Here is a 9,062-nt window from a genome sequence, read left to right on the forward strand (position 1 = left end):
AGTCCAAATTTGTGGGACATGGTCTTTTTGAAAATGACAGTTTGAAATTTTATGTGTGCTATTGTGTTTCAATTTGTTTGAAACAGTGGATACACTTCAGCAGGAGCATTTTCTGAAAACAGTCTGATGGACTCTCAAGGATTAAATAGGGAATGCAAAATGCAGCGTGATCACTGAGTCAGGTTTGTGCATGACAGCAAATACAAAAAAAAGTCTGATGCTGCCTAAGAACTATCGCCTAGCGACAAGATGCACAGGAAACACTACGCAAGGCAGATTTAACGAGCACATTACAGTAGTAAGAACAGGAACATGATGTTACATTCACGCGAGAAGGTGTAGGGGATGACTAGTCCAAATTCACAGAATCCCTGCAGAGTGGTGTCAAGGCTATTCTTGTCGGAGCTATTAAATTTTGGAACTCTGAATGTCAGCGCCTGATTCAAAATTGAATAATGTGCAAGATGATGAATAAATGTATAAGTAAATGTATAAATAAATGTAAATGTAAAAGTTGGGCTTGTACAGGACAATTGTATGTGTGCATGTTAGTGTGCTAGAGAGAGAGAGAGAGAGAGAGAGAGAGAGAGAGAGAGAGAGAGAAACCAGGCACAGAGATACATACTGTAGATTCTACAGTTCTACAGTGTAGAACCTCTGAGATGAAACATAACCTTCACATCTCCCAATTTTATCCATTTGAAAAAAATATAGACAGAAAAAAAAAGAATTCTGGAGTGACACTGTAGCGTAAAACCGTTCGTTATTAACTGTACGGACAATTTCTTAGTAACATGATGACATTACTGTCATGCAAGTAGTAAAAAGTAAACCACTGATAATATTTAAAAACAAGTTTTGATATGAAGACGGAGATTTATGTCATTTTATTAATATTCTGAAATCAAAATGAAGTGAACAGTAACAACACTGCGTCTCACTTAACACTTACTCACTGAAATGAGGTTTGCTCATGTCCTGTGTTGATACTGGAGCTTGTGTAACATAACACTTGATCGAGCACACAAATTTTGTTTCAACTTGCATTCTTTTTTTTTTTTTTTACTCCTAAAGCAGTGTACATCCATTTAAATGTATTGTACAATCAATTATCCAATCATCTAATCATACTAAGTTAGCCTTATTAAAGAGCAGTGAGTAATGACAAAAGTGACACAGTCTGTATATGTTGCTCATATAGGAAGACAGATTGTAGTTAGCAATGAACTTTAAGAAGAAGGTTTTGAGTTTGAGACAGTTAACTTAGGCCCTGATGTGGTCATTTGCGCTTTCAGACGATACCAACACTAATAGACAGTAAATACCTTTCAAAAGAAAAAATAGTAATTCTCTATTTGTAATAGTTTTGAAATCTAACCAGTTTGGGCAAATATTAGATTCATCATTCCGCTGTGTGATCTCAATAAATTGTCGCTTCGGCACCATGTTTGCATACATTTAAAAAACTGCTATGCTGAATTATTTTCTATTGAATAAAATAAAACACTCGTTTGTCTACAGTGTAATATTTAAGAAACTCATTACATTATCCCGAAAGCAAGCAGAAAAATGACCAAGATTATTAAAGCAGGACAATTCCTTGCGGCACAGCAAACTAGCTATTGTTCTTTCCATGGCTCGTTAATACACTTCCTCTGCTTCGCCTTTAAATAATGCATGGCTAACAATTGCAGTCACAATGAAAGGAGCCACATAGAAAGAGAGCATTTGCAGAAAAATCCTTTGTGGAAGTTTTGGGGCTAGTTTTTTTGTCTCTTTGCACATCAAAAACAATTCAAATTTAAAAGAATGAAAAAAAAAAACACCGCGCTTGAGGATCAGCGATGCTCATGTTGCGTAGACATCTGAAACGTTGATATCTGTTTCGGCAAGATGTCTCATTGACAACAGCAAGGTTTCCCAAACTTATCTGGGACATCATTTCTTGGCATTTACAACCACACTCCAAATTTCAGTCATGAGCTAAGAAAGTCAAGTAGAACTGGGTTCTTACACTGTACCACTTTTCTACCTTATCTTCCGTCTCATATACGGCTGCATTTACCATCCTCATGCGTGCACTTTATGTCTTCTGTGAGTTTCCTGGAAAGAATGATCTCTGCACCATCTGCAACAAAATGCAGTAAGTTTTGGGAATCCAGTGATTGTATGTATGAAACCTTCAGACACAGCCGGCCACCCAAACAATCAGTCGATGCAGTAAGGTTACACAATTCGGCTACAACGATCAAAGGGAAGAACTCAGAAAAACAAGCGGAGCTCGGAATGCCGAGTATTTTCTTGCAAATTAGAAAATACAGCAACATGTAATCTCTTCACCAAAATGGAAGACTGAACACAGATCAAACAGTGTGTGGTCATGGGTCGTGAGAGTCGTGAGTAAAAAGCTTACAAGGGAATGAAACCTTTGCTTTCATCATGGCTGCAAAACAGATTGTTGCCTTTTATGACAATTTCTATCCTCTCAGAGTGCCTCTCTCCTAAATATCAGCTCCTAGGAAGCACACATGTAAACAAAATCATTGCAGAATTCAGAGATTTTCCAAAAGGCTGCTCAAGTCCAATTGGAATTTTTCCTGGTAAAAAAACAGAGTTGACCTGTAAACATCTCTTGTAAACATCCAAAAACATGAATAAGTAAACATGTTGGAATGGCTATGGAAGCATTTTTCCATTCTAAGGTGACTTTGATTGTAGCCCACCTTTTTCTGTGATAGTTCTATAAGCCTGTCATCACATTCCAGTGAAAAGCTTTTTGTATTCATTTTAGCATGGCAGCAGCATCCGATTTGGGTATTGTACAAAATGTTACTTGTGGATGATGAATCACATCACGTCTAAAAAATCATGCTCGTCTGAAGGTCTATTCCAGTATATTAAGGAAGTCAGATGACCTCATATTACAGGTCCAAAATATTGCTAAACCAAACCTGACAGACTTCACAGAGCCCATATTTAAGAAATGAGCGCTACTCGCAGCATCATTTTTTTTTATGGGTGGGCATGGTGCATTCTTTTGTATAAATGTTTCACAATGGCCGTGCTTGATACGTAACATTGGCTATTGCAACAGACAAAGCTCCAATGTAATGATAAATATCAAGAAATGTAAACAAGTTCCATGTGTGGGCAAACAGTGAACAACCATTTTGAACAGCGACCACCACATTAACATCTGTTAGGTACAAAATGTCATTTTTTGGAACTGACATTATTACCTCTTTAAATTCTTATTGAGACACTTTATTTTTCAATGCTCTTGAGTGTGCACAACAGGATGTGTCTTTAAAAGTATATTAGAAATGCACAGTGCGTCTCACTCATCTACTTATATTTGATTCGTTGTATCAATTTAAGCTCTCTGTCTTTATAGATGGATAACAGAATAGCTTTTAAATGAATTAACGCTACACTAAGGGAGCAATCATAAAACCAAATAAATATACACTTTGACTACCAGCCATTCCTGTTTCTTACCCAAACAGTGCAACATGGGAAACTCAACGGTTTTGATGTGGTGGGCTTGATCCTACTTGAGAGTCTTTGAGGTATGTAGGAGAAAGTGAGCAAGAATTTGTGTGAGATGTGCAAGATCTCATCAATGATAGAGATAAATCAATAGCTCCACACAAGCTCCAAATGAAGTCATCGCTTTACTTTGACTGGGAGCTCCGTGACAGACAACCTTTGTTCTAAGAGCATTTCCATCCTACAGCTTTAGCTTTTATTGCCATTTCTAAAAGCCTGCGTGTACAGATTAACTTTATTTGAGGTCAATCAAAGACACATTTCTTTTGTTTAAAAAAATGAAACAGTTATTGTGCTGCCACTGTATAATAATTTGTGTTTCAATTGACTGTTTTCACTGTCTTTTTGGTTGTCCCATTAGTGTGTGTATAATCAACATTGTATTGTATTGTAAATTGAAAAAATAGAAATTGATTGGAGAATTTTGAAGATAGTCACAAGGTTACCTTAAAACATTTTGAAATGATTTGGGTTGAAATCTCTCTCTCTCGCTTGAGGGAAATTTGTTCATCCCCAAATATGCCATATTTATCTTTGAAATGCTCCATCCTGTTCTCTTTCCACCAATTTCTCCTGCCCATTGAGTAGCTAACCCTTGTGACTCCTCTCTCTCTCTCCCACGCACCAAAACAACACTAGAATAGGAAAGAGTGCTGTCCGGTGCTCACCTTCCTGTGGATGACTCATTTGTTTTAGAAGAGGCATATATAGAGTATTAAAAAAAAACATTATGAGAATTGTCTATCCATATCAACATGTTCATGCTGAGCCAATATATTGATTAAATGAATGTTTATTAGAGTTTTCTGAAGAATTTTGGGACTTTGTAAAAAATGTTGTGAACCTCTTGAGACATCGTTGGAAAAAAAAATCCCAGCACCGCCAGTTGAATCTGCTGAATGAAAGAAGTGAAACTGAATTTGTTAGCACAAGTACAAATATTTAACCCCAAATGAGCTTGGAGGTTCTGGGGAAATATCAAATATGTGATGGGTGAATTATACTAAATTGACTTTTGTTTTCTTCTGGGCATGACTCCTTTAGTCTATGGCATTTACATTTCAACTCTTCAAGCATAAGACTGCAAACCTTTATGATTCGTATTTATAATTGGATCAAGCACATGCCGGTTCACATGCACTCACAGCAGGCCTGGAACATTGCGTCTCACTCTCTTTATGCAAATTATACCGGTGAGTCTCTGAAACTTTTTTTGGGAGGGAAGTCCCAGCAGATTTGTGCATCTTCAATACGTGCTTCCTCGTCACTGCATGTCCTCCCTCCAGCCAAGCTTGTTTTGCCTGTGACCTTTCAGCACATTCCCCTGGCATCCCTGCAGCCTGCAGTCATTTGCAGTTTGCTCCGTCACAAGCAGCATAGTAAACGTTTCTAAATGGGCTCGTAAACTACCACGTCGGGCCCGTCAGTTTGATTTATTTTTACAACATACCGTATGCATCGTTGTTGTCACAATGATTAGATTCTAAAAGGAACAATCCAACATCACTTACAGGCCCTTTTCTGTGGATTCATTTGTTTGCCCTTCAGCTTCGGAAGATGGGCTATATTTAGACAAAAGATGTATGCTAATGAGCTTCTGGAAGGCATATCTGACAGCTTCTAACACACGAACTGCCAAGTCCATCATCTTTACCCCAAATTTTTTATTTTCTCCTCCTCACATTATTGTGATTTTATTGGAGAAATACTAAAAGCAGTGCATAACATTTATTAGGTGTCAAAGTGCATCTCTATTGGACAATGGTAACAGGCCCCCAGAGAAATAAACCTCTCTTGCAAAACTTATCTCTTATGGAGATAAGAAATAAGTTCCATCAGTATCGTGTTACCAAGTTCAATAGAATTCATTGATCGGGCTGTTAAATCTCTTGATGCTCATTTCATGACGGGATGAGGACACGATGAGTTTGCCTGTTTTATCTAAAATGAACAGATACCATATTCAGGCAGTTAAATCAGTTAATATGTGATATTTATAGGCGAAGAAAATGGAGGGTTGGGGCGAGGGGTGGAAAGCATTCATTTTTGCCGTTAAAAGCTGAAATGAAGCCAGGTTGGTTGAAGAAACACAGAGGGATGTGCTCACTGTTTTTAATTAGAATTTAATTTCCAAAATCCATGAAAGTTATTTTTAAAGCCTGGAAATCGCTTATCTGTAAGCATCAGGATTAGTTTGAGAAAATTAATCTTGGGAAGAATCACATATTTCATGCACGCATTTACTCATGAGGGCAAAAATATCCCAAGTGGAACCTCCAAAGTCGAACACGATCAATTTTAGGAGTGTGGTTAAATACTGTTTTAGTACACGTTCCAAGGTAAAACTGTTGCCTACATAAAATATCTATTAATTTACATTGACTCATTCCTAAAAAGCAATTAGTTTAAAAAGGTCTCCTCTCCACATTTAAGGAGAAAATTGAACAAATGCGATTTAAATTAATGGTGTCGTAATGCATTCTTGGTCTGTCTCCCTTGGTAATTGATTGCTAATGCTCATGTTAGTGAGTCATATGCTATAAAAGCTACTGTTGCCTTTTAGTGAGGACTCATTAAGTAGCATGTTTTGCCAGTTTGCTTGTCATTTGAGATTTTTTTTTAATAGTGCCAGCCATAAGCTAACTATTGATAAATTCTCTCAGAGCATAACCATAAACTTTATTAGTGCAATTTGCAATGCTGAATATCCAACGTGATGGGTGAAATGAGTGTTAAATACATCTTTAGAAACCAAATGAGCAGACATTTTCTTGGCTTTCAAGCCCAATTAATGCGTGTGGTCTGATCACAGCATGCAGGTGCAAGTGTTTACAGAGTATATGTATCAGCCCTCATGTTACCTGCCAGCCACTTTTAGCTGATCATCTGGATTTTCTGGCATAAACTAGGCATTTATTAGCATCACACTAGAATAGTGACAGGCTGTAAAATCACCTTTATCCCTCCCACCTTTTCTCGTCTTCATGCATTTAATGAGGAAAAGCAAAGCTCGACTAAAAAGTATTAGTATAGAACTTTTTTCTCCAGTGATAACATCCCAGACAATTTAACTAAACAGATAAAAGCAATGAAGGAGTCTGAGCTGTTTAAATTGTTAAAGAACTAGATGGAAGTAAAACTAATTATGCATGTTCTATAGCTACTCCTCACTAGGGTCCGAATTAATTAATATTTGTATGAATAATAGCAAAAAGAGCATAAATATTTTTAAAAATCTTACAAAAAAACGGTAAGTATACCTTTCTTGTGCAAAGGTGTGTGTGTGTGTGTGTGTGTGTGTGTGTGTGTGTGTGTGTGTGTGTGTGTGTGTGTGTGTGTGTGTGTGTGTGTGTGTGTGTGTGTGTGTGTGTGTGTGTGCGTGCGTGCGTGTGCATTTGGACGTGTGTGCACAAGGCCTCAGCTGCAAAGGGTCTTTAATTAGAAATGGATGACCTCCTTTGGGATGTTCTTGCAATGGCCAAGAATGGATGACTGTTTTCCACTGAAATATATTCAACCAGTGTAAGCAAATTTTGTCTCTTCATTGGCAGTTATGTGAAACCATTCAAGGCCAAATTCATCACCATGGAGACCGTATGTTTGTTGTTCACTTTAGCCTGCTGTCGTTTTAGAAAATATTCCATGATTTAGGGCAAGAACAACGCTATTTTACAAGTGTGTCCTGTTCACGTCATTCTGAAAACATCACCAGCGGGTAGATGTGAAGGGAGCTGTCAGCCATCTGCTCAGTGTCACAATCATCAGCAAAATGTCATGTGACTTGAGAAGCTTGCAACGACAGCGGGTAACGCGGCAGGCGTCATGTAGAAGCGGCGAGATTAACGCTTTGAAGACAGGAAACAACAGAACTGTGCACAAGTGCGGTGTTTTTGCCTGCATTTAATAGAAAAAATATTCATAAAGTTGAATATGTGCATGATGTTATGGAGCCAATACATGCTAGTAAACTCAGATTTATTAATGCAGGACCAAACATCACCATTCTCTTAAAATGCTGAAGGCTTTGTTTTATTTTATTGTCAAGCAGAGTTTTAAGCGAGTTACACACACCGATTGATAATCTAGAATTTGGGGGTTAGCATTGAGTTTTTGAGACAAAATGACATAGTTCGGCTCAACATTTTAGTGTCTAAATTTATAATGTTGTATATAACAGTATAATGTTATAATTTGCAATCCTGCTTTGCTTTATGTCTAAATTGCACAATAAACATCAATTTAGTAGAGTGACAAATAACCATCTTGACGAAACTACACCCCGGACCCAAGGATACTCATTCTAGGATAATTTCTTTTAGAGAGATCAGACAATCCGGCCTTTGGTGACTTTGATTGGAAAATTGTGAAAAATACTCAGAGAGCCATATTATCAGTATGAGTTTACTTCTCTTTAGTAGTTTAAAAAACCCTTGTCACGATCCCTCTCCATTCGTTTCCTTGTTTTAATGTTGCCATGGTTTCTGTTCGCGTCGCCCCTCCCCTCCTGTGTCTGCTCACAAGTTAATTGCCGTCACCTACCTCTCGTTACCTGTCTTGTATTTAAGTCCTGTCTGCGTGTCACTCCCTCTCGGATTGTTCTCGTCTCATGTCTTCTTGTTTCTAGCTTCCAGTCTGTTCTGTTCTAGTCTTGTCCCTAGTCGAGCCTCTAGTCTATCTTTTGAGTTCTTCAATAAACCCTGGTCCAAGCTGCATTTGGTGGCCCACTCCAATCACTTCATGACAACCCTACTCCGTACATGCTCCGATAGCAAAATCTGCATAGAGCCTTCTTCAAGGTATTTAGTAAACTTATTCTGACTTATTGACTTTAGCATAGCTGGAGCTTCAGTACAAACAAGTGTTATTTGAATATGTCATCACGTTGCTAAGGTCTGGAAGGCCTGATCGGTCACCCTTGGATGAAAGAAAATTGGTAGGAATGTTCAAGAATGATACCAGAACCCCCAAAACTCAAGGCTGTCATGAATTTGAAACTGCAGGAACATCAGTTTCACTATATACAGTGAAGCGCGTTTTAATACTCCATAGACTGAGAGAGTCCCAATCTAGAGGCACGCCTGCTCTGAAATTGACACCTTCAATCTTAACTTAAATTTGCAGATGCCCACATGGACAAGCCAAGTGCCTCTCTAACAAATGGGCACATTTTAATAGGCAGGTTGGACAAAATTGCGCTATTTGTGCTGAATGACAAAAAAAAAAGATGTAAATGTAATTTCTCTTTCCAACCAAGCTGGCAGAAAAATGCCCATCTCTTTTTTTAAAATAGATTTTCCAGCAGCTTCAGTCATATGCGAACAGATGGCCGTTTATATGGCAGGCACAACATTATAGGATGTGTGAAATAACCCCATCGCCATATGTAATGTACTGAAATTGCATGTTGCAGCTTTTGAGTGAATGCATTTCAAGTAGCAGGATGCAAAATCTGTTTGTTGTAATTTTAACAAGAGGCTCTCATTTGCAAGATAGCATAAAGTCAAGCTTCCTAG

The sequence above is a fragment of the Syngnathus acus genome, chromosome 13 (assembly GCF_901709675.1).
Source record: "Syngnathus acus chromosome 13, fSynAcu1.2, whole genome shotgun sequence".
Classification (NCBI taxonomy): domain Eukaryota; kingdom Metazoa; phylum Chordata; class Actinopteri; order Syngnathiformes; family Syngnathidae; genus Syngnathus; species Syngnathus acus.